Source organism: Cryptomeria japonica, chromosome 6 (assembly GCF_030272615.1).
Source record: "Cryptomeria japonica chromosome 6, Sugi_1.0, whole genome shotgun sequence".
NCBI classification, from domain to species: domain Eukaryota; kingdom Viridiplantae; phylum Streptophyta; class Pinopsida; order Cupressales; family Cupressaceae; genus Cryptomeria; species Cryptomeria japonica.
Window position 1 is genome coordinate 438,858,797 of NC_081410.1, and position 18,735 is coordinate 438,877,531.

Here is an 18,735-nt window from a genome sequence, read left to right on the forward strand (position 1 = left end):
ATATATTTGCCAAACACTATTGCGACAGATCCTTCGATAGTGGTGACACAAAGAACTATGGATAGTGGTTTGCACCAACAACAATTGTTGCAACAATTGAGTAATACACAAAAGGTACAATCGAATGTGCAAACAAGCAATGTACAACAACAACAATATCGCATTCGACAACAAATTGCAGCGCCTTCCGCCTCATTACAAGTTAATGCAAACTTGCAACCATCACAGTGGATTGGACAAACAACATAGCAAGTTAATGCAAGTTCCATACCCCATCTTAAGGAGAAACAACAAAAACCACCTAAACAAAGTTTTTTGCAAATGATGGGATATACACCGCGACAATAATTGGCACAAAGTCAACAAATTCCAATTCGTCAACATCAACAACAACATGTGCCTCAATATGTGCCAAGACAAACAAGCTATCATACTTCACAACCACAATTGGTGCCTGTGCAATATCAACAACACCCTCAATTACAATATCAACCTAGGATACAAGAAGCACAACAACAAGGTCAATATCAAGGCATGGCACAACCACAACAACAAGAGATGTACCAAGAACATTATATGCTAGAGACACCAAAAATGGCCATTTCAAAGCATCAACAACCGATTGGAAACATGATGTATCAACAAAGAGTACCCACCGGGATTAATTATGGACCTCCAAAATCTGATACAATTGCGCAACAACTTGAGAAGCTGCAATGACAAGTTGACGCATTAGAAACTAAAGGAACAAAGAAGTTGTATACAGATCAGGATTTATGTCCTAATCCATTTGATAAGAGCTTATACATGCCTCCATTCCCTAAACATTTTGAGGCACCTAATTTTGAGAAATATAAAGGGAATGGCAATCCAAAAGATCACATTCGAGCATTTTTCATGGCATGTATTGAAGTGAGTTATGAGGAAACATATTTAATGTGATTATTTGCACAAAGTCTCACTGGACAAGCCATGGATTGGTATTCACATCTGCCAAGAAATATAAAGACTTGGTTTGAATTGGCTCAAAAGTTTATATCTCACTTCACATTCAACATCGACAGTGATGTGACCATGTCAGATTTATGCAACACCAAGAAAAAGCAAGGTGAGCCATTAGTGACTTTCTTGCAATGATGGGGAAGCTTGTATAGTCGTTCTTCCCTAGATATACCTGAAGAACAACAAGTGAATCTGTTTATCCAAAATTTGGTCCCAGAAATGATGTACGAACTAAAATTGAAAAGTCCCAGTACTATAGAGAAACTCATTAAGAAAGGGATGAACATTGAAACTGCTCTTGTAGCCAAGGGAATCATTAAGCTTAACAAAGAAAATGACAACACGACCAATTCAAGGGACAGAAATAGATTTTGGTATAAGAACAAGAATGTCACTAATGATGGAGTTGTTGAAGCAAGAGCGGTGAATGCAAATCAACCCCCGTTCACAATCAAGAAATTAAGTGTGCCTAATATGTCAACTATGGAACAAAATCAAACACCAGTGAGCAATGTTACTCAACAGTCGCAATACCAACAACATGCTCAACAATACACTCAACAATATAATCAACAACAAGGCCAGCAACAAAACTAGTAGCGCAAACCTTTCCAATCAAGGGATGGGCCTCCTCGACAATTTATGACATTGGGAGAGCCTATTGAATCAGTAATGAAACAATTAATACAAGCAAAATTTATTAAGCTACCAGATATCAAGGCAGAACCAGTGGTAAAACCGCATTGGTGGAATGATAATGCATACTATGAGTACCATCGGTCAAAAGGACATAAAACTGCGTCATGTTTTCAATTGAAACATATGATCCAAGACTTGTTAGAACAAGGAGTAATTGAGGTAGATCCGCCCAACGTGACCTCTAACACTGATCATACCATTTTCAAAACTCCTTTGCTTGATCATGACAAGGGTAAAGCATCTTCGTCAAACTCTACCCAAACAGAAAATTATGCAAGTACTAGTTATAACAATGTCATCAATTGTTTCCGAGCGTCAAATGAGTATGTTTCTACCATAAGAATAAAGGAACAAGATCCTTCTTGCGCGGTCACCACTCGTCGATCCAAAATAGTCCTGAAAGGAGCTCCTGTAGCTCCTCCCAAACCAACTCCTGCAAGTCAGTATAATCTCTTGGATCATCTAGGAAAGACACCTACACAAATATCAATCCTTGAGTTGTTGAAAATGTCCCCCATGCATCGTGCAGTCCTAGATAAAGCTTTAATTGAGTCCACTGTCCCGACAGACATTGATGTTGACCAATTTCAAGCCCGAATTGGACATCTAGCTATTTCCCAAAATGTCGCATTTTCTGATAATGATATCTCACCTGATAAGCTCCCTCATAATGATCCTTTACACCTTGAAGTCTTTGTCCATAATTGCAAAATCTGACAAGTCTTGATAGATGGTGGAGCGGCTCTTAATATTTGTACTTTGAGAGTGGTCATTGGCCTTGGTTATACAGAAAATGACATTGATGCTTCCAGAAGAATAACAATCAAAGCATATGATGATGCTGAGCACCCATCCAAAGGGATAGTTACATTGCCTATCAGAGTTGGTCCAGTGACAGAAAACATTTTCCTGCAGGTCCTAGACCTTGATCTCCCTTATAATATGATTCTTGGCCATCCATGGATCCACGCAATGAAAGCAGTTCCATCCACTTATCATCAATGTTTAAAATATCCTTACAATGGAATTGAGATAACAATTCCAGGAGATCCTAATCCATTTCAATTTTGTGCTACCCTAAAGGATTCTCCGCAGCAGCAAGTCCCAGTCAATAGAGAGGCCAAACCACATAGTTATGTGGATCCTAATGAATTGTTAGATGTTGTCAAAGGAAAATTGAAGATACAGGACCAAGGATGTGGAGAATATTCAATGGATCAAACATTACTCATTGGGAATTTACCAATATCTCCAAAATCATATGGCAAACCACATTTATTGCAAAAGGAACCTAAGGTCATTATTCAATATCAACCTCCCACTACATTTACAAGATGGGGTGAACTTGACAAAGAAACTTTAGATGATGATGTCATAGATTGGCTTTATAAGGATCCAACTGAGACCCCACCTGTCAGGTTGCCAGTGGAATGGTACGGCAAAGGATTTACTATGCTGCAAAAGAAAGGATATGACAGCTGTAGTGGCTTAGGCTTGAACAACAATGGAAGGCTAGACCCTGTTATACCCAAGATGCGACCTCCAACTTTAGGGTTAGGTTTTGTACCGTTGCGAATTGGACCCTCATCTTCCAAAGTGACCACGTGTGGAAAAGGGCGTGACTCTGATGATGGAATAACACCTGAGGATACTCGACCCGAAACTAATTCCAATGAATGGGAGTGGAGTTCTTTTTCTTCTAGCTCCTATGCCCTTGACAATATTTTCCTTGACCCTGATAATTTGCCTATGGAAGACAAACATGAAATAACTCCTCTTCCTAAAACATGTCCTAATGCTTGGATAGAGTCATTCTGGGACCCAAGCTCCAAATCAGATACAAGCAGTTCGGATAGTGATACCATAGATGTTTACATCTTTACCATATTAGCCCTCTCTGTCCTTACAACTGATGATGACATGCCCCTCATCTATCCCCAGCTTATCCAACATGACCAACAAGAACCACTCACATTGGACTGTTTTCAAAATGATGAAGCAATTATAGAATTCCTTGGACTACAGGAAGGCATACCACAAGGTGATCATAAGGCAGGATTTGCTATTGACCTAGATTCCATAGCATATTTTGGGGAGTCAACTCCATCTTCCAATCATCAAAATGAAAAAAGAAAAGAAAAAGTAAAAAATCAAAAGAATAGATCTTTGAGTGAAAACCGTAAGGCACTCTCTGATCATGCAAAAGTAAAAATAAAAGACATACCTACGGGTGAAAACCTCTTTGAGGCGCCCAAAGGTGGAAGAGTGTACATACCCCTATCAAGTCAGGATAAATCAACATTGCTTGTGGAAATGACTGAGAAAATCAATTTGGGTACACCTGACAACCCTAAGGTCATTCATTTTGCTGCTTCTCTATCAAAATAGGAAAAGATAGATTTTGTCAATTTCTTTCTTGAGAAGAAGATCAGCTTCACATGGTCCTACGCAGATATGCCTGGCCTCAATCTAGAATTAGTCCTTCATCATTTGCCATTAAAAGTAGATGCCAAGCCTGTCAAATAGAAACTTAGAAAGATGCATCCCCAGGTGGCTCTTTTGGTCAAGGTAGAACTGAAAAAATTACTGGATGTGGGCTTCATCAGACCCATCGATTATGCAGACTAGATTTCAAATTTAGTACCAATTAGCAAAGTAACTGGGGGCATCAGAATCTGTACAGATTTCAGGGATCTTAATAAAGCATGCCCTAAAGATGATTTTCCACTGCCAAATATCAACATCATAGTTGACATGACTGCTGGATATGAGATACTCTCATTAATGGATGGTTTCTCCGGCTATAACCAAATTTGCATTTCTCTCGAAGATCAACATAAGATTGCATTCACATGTGCTTGGGGTACCTACTGTTGGAATGTGATGCCCTTCGGTCTTAAAAACACAGGCGCAACATATCAAAGAGCGATGATGACAATTTTCCATGATTTCATGCATACTTTGATGGAGGACTATGTTGATGACTTATTATGCAAATCTATCACAAGAGATAGTCATCTAGCCATCTTGGGCCCAATCTTTGACCGAATGGCGACCTACAAGCTTAGACTCAATCCAAAGAAGTGTGTCTTTGGTGTCACAGCTGGCAAATTACTAGGGTACATTATTTCTCACAGAGGCATTAAAGTCGACCCTGCCAAAGTTAAAGCAATAATGGATATGCCTCCTCCTTCCAACCTCCAACAATTAAGAAGTCTACAAGGAAAGCTACAGTCAATCCGCTGCTTCATAGCTCAATTGGTAGACAAATGTCATCCATTCCAGCATTTATTGCATAAAGGAGTCGCTTTTAAATGGACTGAGAAATGCCAATCAGCATTTCAATCTCTTAAGGATTATTTGCTGTCGCCGCCTATTCTAATGCCTCCTATAGAAGGTAAGCCATTCATATTGTATATTTCTGCAACTGAAATGGCACTAGGAGTTCTCTTGGCCCAATAGGATGAGAACGGTACAGAACGAGCTATTTATTATATCAGTCGGACACTAGTAGGCTATGATCTGAATTATTCAACTATTGAAAGGGCATGCTTAGCAGTGGTATTTGCAACACAAAATCTTCGACACTATATGTTAAATCACCAAACATTGTTGGTTGCAAAAATTGATCCCCTAAAATATTTGCTTAGCAGAGCAGCTTTGACGGGTCGCCTAGCAAAGTGGGTTATGATCCTCAGTGAATTTGATATTCAGTATATGGAGCAAAAGGCAATAAAAGGACAAGTCATAGCAGATCAACTTGCAGAGGCTCCTATTTATGATGATCATCCCATGTTGACCAATTTTCCAGATGAATCAGTCTTTTCTCTCACATCTTCTAATGAATGGAAGTTATACTTTGATGGATCCCATACCAAGTTCAGGTCCGGAGTAGGCATCTTGTTTGTCACCCCTCAAGGTGATGCTATTCCCAAGTCCTATAGGATAAATTTTCATTGTACCAATAACATTGCCGAGTATGAAGCACTGGTCACAGGACTCCAAGTAGCAATCCACTGGAACATCACACATTTACGAGTCTATGGAGATTCTCAATTAGTCATCCAACAAGTGAATGATGACTACAAAACAAAAGATGAAAAGATTATTCCCTATAAGCATATGGTAGATTTCTTCAAGACAAAATTCATGGCTATCCATTTCAGTGAAGTTCCAAGAATGCAAAACAAGTCGGCAGATGCAATGGCTATGATCGCTTCCATGTTAAATATGCCCCACAATATGGACAAATGTGAATTTTGATCGAACAATTGCTTGTCCCTTCTTTTGACATTCCGACAACAGATGTGATGTGTGTTCTTGTTGGTCCCAACTCCCCGTGGTATAATGATGTATATCAATATTTGAAATCCCAAACCTTACCACCTAACCTTGTCGCTAACCAATGCCGAGCCTTCATCCGACAGATAGCCAACTATGCCATCATCGCCAACACCCTTTATCATCGTTCCTTTGACCATATCCTCCTCAGGTGTTTGGATTCTGATGAAGCACAAATGGATTTACACAAGGTTCATGATGGTATATGTGGGGGCCATTTCAATGGTCTGATCTTAGCCAAAAAGTTGATTCGTGCTGGGTATTATTGGCCCACTCTGGAAAGGGATGTTCATGATTTTGTTAAGAAGTGTTACAAATGCCAGATCCATGGAAACTACATTCATGCACTAGCCCAAGAGCTTCATTCTGTCATATCGCCATGGCCCTTTTCTCAATGGGGATTGGATCTTATTGGCAAGATTCACCCGACATCTACAAATGGACACAAGTTTATAATTACAGCCACAGAGTATTTTACAAAATGGATCGAGGCTATCCCCATGACCTATATCACTGGTGTGCAAATTTCAAAATTCCTATTGAATTATATCATATGCCGGTATGGGGTTCCCCTTTCCATAGTCACAGATAATGGCCGTCCCTTCAAGAATAAAGATGTCAAGGAACTTTGTGAAAAGTTTCATATCCAACACCGTTTCTCCAGTCCATACTATCCACAGGGGAATGGTCAAGCCGAAGCATCAAATAAAACCATTATCAAGATCCTGAAAAAGGTTGTCAATGACGTTGGTCAAGATTGGCATGTACAATTGAATCCAACACTATGGGCCTATCGCACTTCTATCCGTACACCTACTAGCGCAACACCTTATTCCTTGGTGTATGGTGCGGAAGCTATTTTACCCTTGGAAGTGGAGATTCCTTCCTTGCGTGTTTCCTTGCAACATCTGATTGATGATGAGACGCACAGAGTCTCTCCGTTGCATCAGCTTGAGATGTTAGATGAGAAACGTCAGACAACCCTGACACATTTGCAAGCATATCAAAACCGTCTTCGTCGCTCTTATAATAAGAAGATCAAAGGGCGACACTTCGAAGTGGGAGATCTGGTTTTAAAGGCAAACCCTAAGAATGGACAATCTATTGACATCATCAAAGGAAAGTTTGAACCTAATTGGGTTGGGCCTTTCATAGTGACTGCAGCATATGGCTCGGGGGCATATCAGCTTGCCACCCCAGAAGGTGAACCTTTGTCCGATCCTGTAAATAGCATGCACCTTCGCAAGTACTGGGCATAATTTTCTATCAGCACTTCTTCAAGTATGATCCTGAAAAAATACAAAAAAAGTGAAAAAAGCAAAAATATACAAAAAAAGTGAAAAAATACAAAAAAAGTGAAAAAAGAAAGCAAAAGAGAAAAAGAAAAAAAAAAAAGTAAAGAAAAATGATTCGCCCTCTAGTGAAAACCTAGCAAATAGGCGCTTTGGGAAAGTACCATGGTGAAAACCTGGCAATTAGGTGCCATGTGTAACGAGATCATTGCTCCGTCATCTGTCATGACCTCTAGCTATGCTTTTTCTCGACCGGTTTATCATGTCTATATTTGTCTTGACCCAATGTTTTGTTCCAGGCCTGTGATTGGTTAACATCATTGTCTTGCATACTCCGGTTTCTTGTACATATGTCTTTCAAATGTGCATTGGGTGCGTTCCCCTTGTCATGATCAATCACTGGAACTTTTGCATCTAAAAATGTCCTGAAATAATTCAAAAAAAAAAAAAGAAAAATGTCCTGAAATAATTAAAAAAAAAATTGAAAAATGTCCTGAAATAATTCAAAAAAAAAAATTGAAAAATGTCCTGAAATAATTCAAAAAAATTGAAAAATGTCTTGAAATAATTCAAAAAAATTTGAAAAATGTCTTGAAATAATTCAAAAAAATTGAAAAATGTCTTGAAAAAGATCATAAAAATTGAAAAATGTCCTGAAATAATCCAAAAAAATCAAATAATGTCCTGAAAAAATCTCTTAAAAATTGAAAAATGTCTTGAGAAAATCCCTAAAAAGTCAAATAAAGTCCTGAAACAAAAAAAAAATTGACAAAAACAAAACATAAATAACCCCTCTGTGCATAGACAGCTCACTGAGTATACATCCAATGACTCACAATCCAATGTTGCACTTTAATGAAATCATGCATTAATAGATGAACTTTTTCAATCAAACCAGACATTCCAACTGATCACAATTGTCTTCTCAATCGAACGACAACATCAATATCATTGGTCCTTGGCACATTTTCATGAGTCTTATACAGGGTGTGGTATGCTCGAAACCAGACTGTGTCCTATCTTAGACGGGGTACCGCATTCCCTGAAACTAGACAACATGATCGTCCTATCAACACTTTCAACTTTTGACAATGAAGATCAAGATGTTTGTTTGACTTGTTTTGAATTAGCGAGTCTTATCATTTATTGATTTATCTTTGATTATGTTCCTATGTTGCTTGATGATGTCACTGAGTGATTTAGAGTGACCAAGATGGTTCATGGTCCTTTTCTTTTTGGTTGTGATTGTTGTTTGTCTACGATGTATCTGTCTTTTGCAAAAAGGGTTGCATTTCAGCTCTGGCCTTTAATGCCATGATGCTACGCATCCATTTTGCTATATTAAAATAAAGGTTCTCACCTACAAAGTGCATTACTGAAAGCAAGTTTTTCTTCGTCTCTAACTGTCCTCTGTTTCAGTTCTTCTTACTAACATTTCTTCCGTCAGTTCGGATAGTTAGTTCAGTCTAGTGCTCCGATTTCCCCAAACACATATGCTGCATCCTGCATCCATTCGGTTAGTACATTTGCATTATATCAAACATCACATCGAGCATCGTATCAAGCATTTTATCCATTTCATATTATCAATGCATTAAAAACATATAAAAAATACATCCATACATGTTCCACAATGGTACATAAACAGTGCATAAGTCATCCATACATGAAAAATAACATAAGTCATAACACATTGCATCCCATCATATCGATGCATATCATATCATATCATATATCAAAATAATATCGGAGTACAAAATTGGACTGTCTGTCCTAAGTATGGCCCGTAGGCTGACTACAAAATGTCAAACTACATAATGTCTCTATCGTAAGGAGCACGTGCCTCTGTCACTAGGTGTTCCCTCTATCCTCCTCATCCCTGCCATGTCTCATGGATGATGTCCCTCTTGGTCCTGGCTGTGGTGGTCTCATAGGTCCACTCACCGCCATGCTACTCAACGACCTCTGAGAGTGTGCCTTGCTCTCTGTCCTCGATCATACCCGATATGAAGCTGCTCTCTGCTCTAGTGGAACTACACTCTCATATAGTGTTCTCCAATGGTGTATCTCCTCTCTGGCCTCTACCAAAATTTGTGCCATCTCCCATGCATTGGCATCCCTAATCGACCTAATATATTCAGTGACTCTCTGTTCTTCTCATTGTGCCTGCACTATTGCTATATGTCGAGCTGCTGTAAGTCTAGCTATCTCTGCTCTGAACTGATCCTGCTCTGTCCTCAAGATGGCATTCTATCTCTCTAATGTCGCAATATGATCATGCTGACTCGCTATGGTAGCCCTGCACATCTCCATCTCCTCTATGCTAGCTGTCTCTGGCTCTATGGGTATATCTTGCAATGCCTCCTGCTCGCCTGAATTTGGCTCATCCTTGTCATCCCCATCCTCATCTCCATCCTCATCATCCTTCTCATCCTCATCACTGCCCTTATCCTCCTTGTCCTCATCATCTACCATCTCTCATACTCTATCATCCTGATGTCCTCCACATCTGATCTCCAATCCCACTATCTCTGCTATAGCTGTGTGAAGTCAGCATATGCTATGTGTGGCTGAATCATACTCCCCCACTAACTCGTCTCTCTGTGAGATCGAGCAAAGTGTGCAGTCCTCCTAGGTACATCCTGCCTCTCTCCAAACTGTCGTCTGACTCACTCTGGCAAGTACATCTCAATCACTCTCTGGCAACTCACTGGTCACCCAATCAGGTACCTCTCCTGTCTACAATACGGTAGCTCATCACTATCATCTGACCATCCAGGGCGATCACAATATGGCCTCCATGTGAACTCTCTTAGTCTGTCTAGCTCATGTCGCCAATATAATATGTATCCAAATGGCTCCTATCTCAGTGCTCCTCCATAGTAGTACACATATGGTCGATGTGGTAATACCTATCTCTCTGCAATCGGTCGACATATGGCTATGTGCTCAAATGCCCATACTTGTAACAATGTGACTCCACAGCTCAAAGTCTGAACTCCCTGATACGCTATCTGATGCAACTGAAAATATAGCATAGCTAGTACACATGGTCCCCATGCGTACACCATCCCCTCTATCGCCATCTGCTCTAGAACTCTTCCCCATCCAATAGGGAATCCATGTCCTCGTCTATCCCCTGCTAGTAGGCATGCTATCACTACTGCTATCACCACATATCGTCGATCATACTCAAATGCCATGGTCTCCCAGCCAATCTCCCTCTCCATGATATCCAGATCATCTGCGTCGCACTCAAATAATCTGCACAACGCGTCTCTCCCTGTCACTAGGTCACACTCTACCATCTCCCCATGAATCAGAATGTGGAGGATACGCCATACATCCTCTAATGTCACAGTTGCCTCTCCAGTTGCCAGATGGAATGAGGAGGTCTCCGAATGCCATCGCTCTGCCAATGCGGTAAGCAGTCCTATGTTTGCCCTAATCTCGGGCATGAATGTGATATAGTATATCCCAAGTCCTACTAATGTATCTCTATCCGTGCTCCTGAGTCTATGTCATAACGTGAAGCAGTCAGGTCGGTTCTCCCGCGTGATCAATGGATACTGTCGACTCTGCATCACAATTGGGGCATATTTTGTCATTTTTAGGGTTTGCTCCTACAGGTTGCATTTCCTCAATTCATGTCTAAATTAGGGTGTTTTTCATCTATTCTGACCTATCCTACCCTTATCCCCCCTTTTCGGATCATTTGCATGCTGTTTTTGACCTAAATTGAGTTCTCAGGGCACAATTGCACCTGTGTTGTGTATCATGCACCTGTGTCACATATCCTATGCTTGTGTCTCCCTACACAAGCGTAGAAGACATTACAGAAGCGCGGGATTCACCCTACACAAGCACAGAAGTCAGTTTCTACCTTTTCTGTGGGCCCCGAAATGTCCCGCAAGCAAGTCAAATTCATCAAATTGAAAACATGGGTTTTTGAGATACATACCACTGCTCCCACATCATCTGGTCATCTGTATGTGGGTACACATTCTCCAAGGTGATCTACCCTTGGAATGTTCACCATCTCTCTGCAAGTGTCCTTTTCCAGAGCAACAAATCCTCCTTTTTGGCTAGTGCAAATGAGCAATTTTCACTCTCTTTGTCTCATTTATAGATCTTTGTTAGTGCATAGATGGACGTGCACTCTCTCCATCTCATGCTGGTCGTGATCTTTTGCATCTTCAATTTCTTGTCCTTCATGCATCCGATCTCCGATTGTCAATCCGTTCGATCCTATCATTTTCTATCATTATTATCGATCAATTGGCCTCTTTTCTGGATGTTTCTGGCCAATTCCTCGAGGGGGCATGCATATGTCATTGTCATTGTCTGGGGCATTTTCATTATTGTTCTTTGAAAAAATTCTTAAATTCGCATTGTCTCAAAGAGAGGCAAAATGTAGACACCTAAAAATGGTCAATGCTTGCGGAATCATACTTTAACATTTGCGCATTGCCTTATTTTAGGGTTTTTGCATCGCATTAACATTTCTTCTATGTCATGCATTTGGTCTTTATCATATGCGGGCATCGAGTCCTTCTTCTGCATTCTTCGGTTGTCTCTCTTTCGAAATTGGTCTTGTCGACAACAATCTTCAATCATGATTTTGGTCAATCTTATCCTGTCGCATCTATGTGCGTATTCATTTGTCATCATTTTAGACATCGTCAATCCTAATTAGGGTTTTGTCCTCTTATCAATCTTGTCATCATGCGATCGATTTGTCATCGATTCTTGTCTTTTGATCAATTTGTCATCAATCTTGTCGTCTTGTGATCTATTTTGTCATCGATTCTTGTCCTCTTGTCAATCTTGTCATTTTGCGATCGATTTGTCATCGATTGTCGTCTTTCTCAATCATGTCAATTTGGATCAATTAGTCATTGTTCCTCGTCAATTGGCACATTTATCAATCAAATCATTCATCAGCATTGGTCTTTTATCAAGTCAAAATCATGATCAAATCAATCCTTCAATCAGGACCTAATTATCGTCCTTGCATTTCTAATTTATCTTCTAGGGTTTTATGATTTATTCATTTAACCTTGTTTGTCATTTTCTCTCCATTCTCCCTCTAGGTTAAATAATTTATTTATTTATCCTAGGTCTTCGTGTCATGATTAAATGTTTAATTTAATTGGCTAACTAATTATTCCTCCTTTTGTGAATTAATTAATAAATGACAAATTATTAATTGATTTACCTAATTTTTCATCAATTTCTAAATTCCCTCTTTGTGAATTGATTAATAAATGAAAAATTATTAATTAACTCACTAAATTCCTAATTTCCTCATTTTCTAATTTCCTAATTCCTTTTTCCAATTTTCTAATTTTCCTAATTTCTAATTCAATTTCATCCTATTTTCCTCCTAGTTTCATGGGAATGGCATTTCAATTTGTCATAATTTGTCATAATTGACAATCAATCAATTTTTGACATAGAAATTTGTCATAATCTTGTCATAAATTATCAATCAATCAATTTTGCATAGAAAGTGTAAATTTGTCATAAATTTGTCATAATTGACATTCTTGATTTGCAATTTCCATTTGAATCTCTTCATGCTAATTTGATCTTTTCTCCAATTTGTCTATAAATTGGATGAATTTCTTCAATCTCAGCTAATCACATTATCGAACGAATCACTTTTCGAATCGATTCCCGAATCAATCATGCTTCAAGTATTCTTGCGCTACAATCTTGTCTACTTGCTTTCATCTCATGTGTATGCACTTGTAGGTGAGATCCACAATCTTGTCTATTTGAAGGAGAAAGAAGGACAATAGAGCCACATGAAGGAGACATTCAAATCTGCACTTGGTTTGCTTAATTTTCAAATCTTGAATGTTTTGTTTTCATGTCTTTATTGAGTGTGTTAGGATTGATCATTGCATTTGAGCTTTTGTGATTGAGCTATGACTAATATTGATATTTGCTTTGATGATTTCAGATTCCTATCTACATTAATTGGTGAACCCGACGTGGACTAACCACTTAACCATGCTTTTGAGTGCCTTTGAGTTGATTTGCAGGTTAAAAACCCAAGAAACAGGGTAATGTAGGGCTATTTGGGAACTTCTGCGCCTGTGTCAAGCATTCCGCGCTTGTGTTAAGCATTTTGTGCCTGTGTTATCTTTGTAGTTCATTGATTCTTTCAGATTATAGTCTGGATCTCTATGTAGTTAGTGAGACTCCTTTTGTGATGAGCAGTGCACTCTAGGTTGTTGGCCTTCCTGCAAGTGTAGGCCCCTCAATTGTAATTCACATACTTACTGCATAAGTATTATCTGACTATGGGTAGGCTTCCCATCGTGGTTTTTCCCTTTACTAGGTTTTCCACGTATAAATCTTCGTGTCATGTGGATGGTATTTATTCTTTGATTATTGCTTATTCTTAATTGGTTTATTTGCTATTTTGGTATTTAGTTTATGCATTCCGTTATTGATCTTTTGGGTTCCGGTATTAAAGTTTTAATTGCTTAAGGTTCTGGTAATCTGGTGACAACTGATTCACCCCCCCCCCCCCCTCAGTTGTCTTCCGGTTATTTGAACTGTGTAATAATTGGTATCAGAGCTCTGGTCCTCTCTGAAAAAGCTTAATCGCTTGAGGAAGATCCTATGGTGACTAATAGTTCAAGTTCATCTATTTCATCTAGAGCTGTCTTTTGGAGAGATATTCCTAGGCTTGATGGATCAAATTACACAGGATGGAAGATTTGGATGGAGACTCATCTTAGATGTCTCAGTAATGAGATTTGGGAGATCACACAGAATTATGTTACACCTCATAATCCGACATCTAGAAATCCTCCTCTAACAAACTTGGATAAGGAGCTTGAGAATGATTAAAAGAAAAATAAGCCCTCTTGTGTGCACTTTCTGATCAACAAATAATGGGACTAACTAACAAATCATTTGCAAAGTCTATATGGGACAAGTTCGAGACTCTTAATGAAGGTGACCCTACTGTGAAGATTGCTAAACTTAATGGTTACTAGGTGAGATATGAAAACTTGAAGATGGAAGAAGATGAAAGGATTACTACATTCATGAAAAGGGTAAATGTGATTGTTATGGGAGTTCAATATTGTGGTGGAACTCTGAGTGAAGATGAAATAGTTTCTAAAGTCCTGAGAGCTTTACCATTGGCTTACAAGATGAAGGCTACTGTAATTAATGAATTGAGAACAATGGCTAATACTTTTATCAACAGAGATACCTTGGTTGGGAAATTATCTGCTTTTGAGCTTGAAGAATTTGGACCCTCTGGATTGTGAAGTCTAAACCTCCTTTTCATGCATTTGCATCATCAACCAGCAAGAAAGATTGGAAATCTTTATATGCAAAGGAATTGGATGATATGAAGAAAGAAGATGAAGAATTTGAGAAACTTGAAGCCCTATTTGCTAGAAGAGTACCTAAAGGACCGGTAGGAAGTAAATATGAAGGAAAAACACCTTTTAAATGTTTTGTATGTAATAAGATTAGTCATTTTGCATCTAGATGTCCTGAAAGGAATTCAAGATTTGAAGAAAGAGCTAGAAGATGTTTTAAGCCTAACCCTAGATATTAGAACAAGTAGAAGTACATGAAAAATAGAGACAAATAATGGTACATAGCGAATGAGGAAGGTGTGACCGATTCTGATGATGAACTGACATAAGACTCTACTAGTGGTTCTGACAATGGAAAGGAATGGGTGTTCCTAGCTATCAAGGAAGATGTTCCGACACTAGAAGAGAATGTACTTGAAAAGAAGGTACTTGTTGCTAAAATTGAAGATAAGGATGAATGGGTAATTGATAGTGGATGTTCACATCATATGACTGGAGATAAAGGGAAGTTTCTGTCTTTGCAAGAATTTGATGGTGACTTGGTTAGATTTGGAGATGAGAAAGCATGTATGATCAAGGGAAAAGGAACTAAATCATTGGATGGTAAGCACAATACTGATAATGTTTATTATGTTGAAGGTTTAAGGCATAATCTTTTGAGTGTAGGACAATTGGTGGATAAGGGATTTCAATTACAGTTCAAGGATGGAAAATGCAAAAGCATTAATAGATCTGGGTTGGAGATTGCAACCGGTACATAGACAAAAGGTAATATATTTCATTTGAATTTTGGTGAGAAGACATGTTTGATTGCACAAATTGATGAGAGTTGGCTATGGAATAAAAGGCTATGTCATGTGAACTTTGATTGCATTGTAAAGATTAGTTCAACTAAGGCAGTTAGGGATATACCTAATATTGTGAAGCCCTATAATCTGGTATGTAAAGAATGTCAAATGGGAAAATAGGTCAGATTCCCTTTTAAGAGTATACAAGACAAATCTAATGATGTTCTTGATATTATTCATACTGATTTTTGTGGCCCTACTAGATTTAAAAGTTTTCAAGGTGATATATATTTTATGCTAATCATTGATGATTATTCTAGAATGATGTGGGTTACTTTTCTAAGGGATAAATCTGAGGCTTTTGAAAAGTTTAAAATCTGTAAGGCTAAAGTTGAGACAGAGATAGGATTGAAGATCAAATGTTTAAGGTTAGACCATGGAGGAGAATTCTCATCCGGTGAGTTTGCTCACTTTTGTGAGAAGCATGGTATAAGGAGACAATTTTCTGTTCCCCGGACACCTCAACAGAATGGAGTTGTGGAAAGGAAGAACATAACTATCTTAGATGCTGCTAGAACAACCATGATGGAAGATAGTCTACTAATAATACAATGATGAATAGTGAGTACCAAACTGGTACTGAGAGGGGGGGGTGAATCAGTATAGATATAAAAACTTTTCTTGAACCGGTTTGACTATAAATAGTGAAGTTGACTGGAAATCACTAACACCGGTCATAAACCAAATTACTACCGGTTAAACACAATGAGATTGTGAAAGATATAAACCGGAAACACTTATCTTACCACACAACCTATACCCTCATTTTCACATTATCCTTGTGCATAAACAGGTAATCTATCATCAAAAATATAATAACATGCTAGATCAACATGATTCACCGCTTGACAGAAAACAACAAAGCGTCACATGAAAAGGACATCACACATGAAACACATATTTTTCATGTGGAAACCCAACTGGGAAAAACCACGGTGGGGATGAATACCCACAAGCTATTTTTGAACTCTTTAGAAGTCCGCTCTGTTAGGAGCCTAGTCCGGTTAAAGACTGTTACGACAGGTTCTGTTAAGAACCGATCCTATTAGGGATCACCCAGTTAAGGGATGGCTAGAATACCCGGTTAAGGGCTAAACCCTGTTAGAGGTTACCTTGTTAGAGGATTTCATGAACCCAATGGCTTTGAGTCACCCTGTTAAAGGATTTACAGCAAGCTGGTTAAAGCTACCCTGTTAAGGGATTTTCTAACTATTGAAGTGGTTAGAGATCAACATGTATTACAAGGATTTGGTAATAGCACTTCAATGCCAATGCAGATCGACTTTAATTCCTTTCTTCTACATACACACTCCGCAGGTATCAACCCTCTTATTTGGTTTGGCAAGAATCACGTGTCTTTGCACTTAGATACACACACAACATTTGCCAACAACTTCAACATGAAACACAACATCGACCTTATAGGAAATAGATAGGTCGGTAACATAAAACCTAAACCCTAAACATTTAGGTTGAGCAATTTAGTCAGTTCAATCCTGACCATTGAACACTTTGCATTTGAATACAACGGTCTTGAGCAGATCTCAAGACATTCTCCATCATTCATTCTTCGTCGCTTCTTGGAGGCGATAACCCATCATGCATTCTCCACCGTTTACAGGGACTTCGCTCATTCCCGAGGTAGATAGGATCAATCCCCTTCATGCAAGATCCTTCATGCGCACGAGGCTAATGTGGAAACATGATCTAATCTCTATTACACTGCTAACTCATCACACAATGCCATCAATTGAATAACATAGGCTCAAAACACTTCAACCGAAAACCTTGAAGTTGAGACTACCAACCGGTAGTCATACCATATTAAACCGCTTCACCTTTAGCACATATACTGGTTCTCATCATTCTACTAGTTCACTTTGCCAGTTGCTTAACTTTAATAAACCTATTCACTATTCATCATATTACCGGTTCACTCTTTAGCATATTACCGGTTCTCTTTCAACATATTACCGATTCTCTCTTGAGCATATTACTGGTTCTCTCTTGAGCATATTGACATCAATGACAACACAATATCATCATGTCAACATATTTTGCACATATGCCAACATCTACCTCATATCTACTCGAGAGAAGTAGTGAGCACAATAGTTTATACATTCAATAGAGTACATATCAAAGGAGAAACTGGTAAGACACCTTATGAATTATGGTTTGGCAATACACCTACAATTAAGTATTTCAAAATCTTTGGTAGTAAATGTTATATCAGGAGAGATGATATCATTAGCAAATTTAATCCTAGATGTGATGAAGGAAATTTTCTTGGTTATTTTAATGAAAGAAAAGCATATAGATGTTATAATAAGAGATTGCAGAGAATTGTGGAGAGTGCTAATGTCAAGGTGGATGAGCTCAATAGAATTCAAATTAGAGTTTATGAGCAAGAACCAGCTATGGAAATGATCATAACTGAACTGGTAGCACCTTTACCAGAACAGAATGTTGACCTAGTTACTCTGGTAGTATCTAAAAATTCAACAGTAACTGAAGAACTGGGAAGAGAAGCATAGAGTCAGAAGACTCCTAGGTATGTGAGATTGAATCATTTAGAAGATCAAATCATTGGGGGTAAGAACAATGGAGTGATGACAAGAAGGAGATTGGCATCTAATGAGGTATGTGTAACTTCTCAAGTTGAATCGGTATCAGTAATTGAAGCATCTAAAGATGAATGTTGGTTGAAAGCTATGGAAGAAGAATTAGATTAGATTGAGAAAAATAACACAAACTTTAGTTCCCCGACCTAAAAATAAGAATGTTATTGGAACTAAATGGGTTTTTAGGAATAAATTAAATGAATATGGACAAGCTGTAAGGAATAAATCTAGATTGGTTTGTAAAGGATATTCTCACAAGGAAGGAATTGATTATGGTGAAACTTTTGCACTTGTAGCTAGGATTGAAGCTGTAAGATTATTTCTTGCCTATGATACACATTAAAACTACAAGGTTTATCAGATGGATGTCAATTGTGCATTTTTGAATGGGGATCTTGATGACGAAGTTTATATTGAGCAACCTGATGGTTTTTCACTTCTGAATGATACAAACATTGTTTGCAGATTAAGGAAAGCTTTATATGGATTGAAATAGGCACCTAGAGCTTGGTATGGAAGGTTAGATAAATATCTTTTGAAGCTTGGTTTCACTAAAGGTAATGCTAACAATAATCTA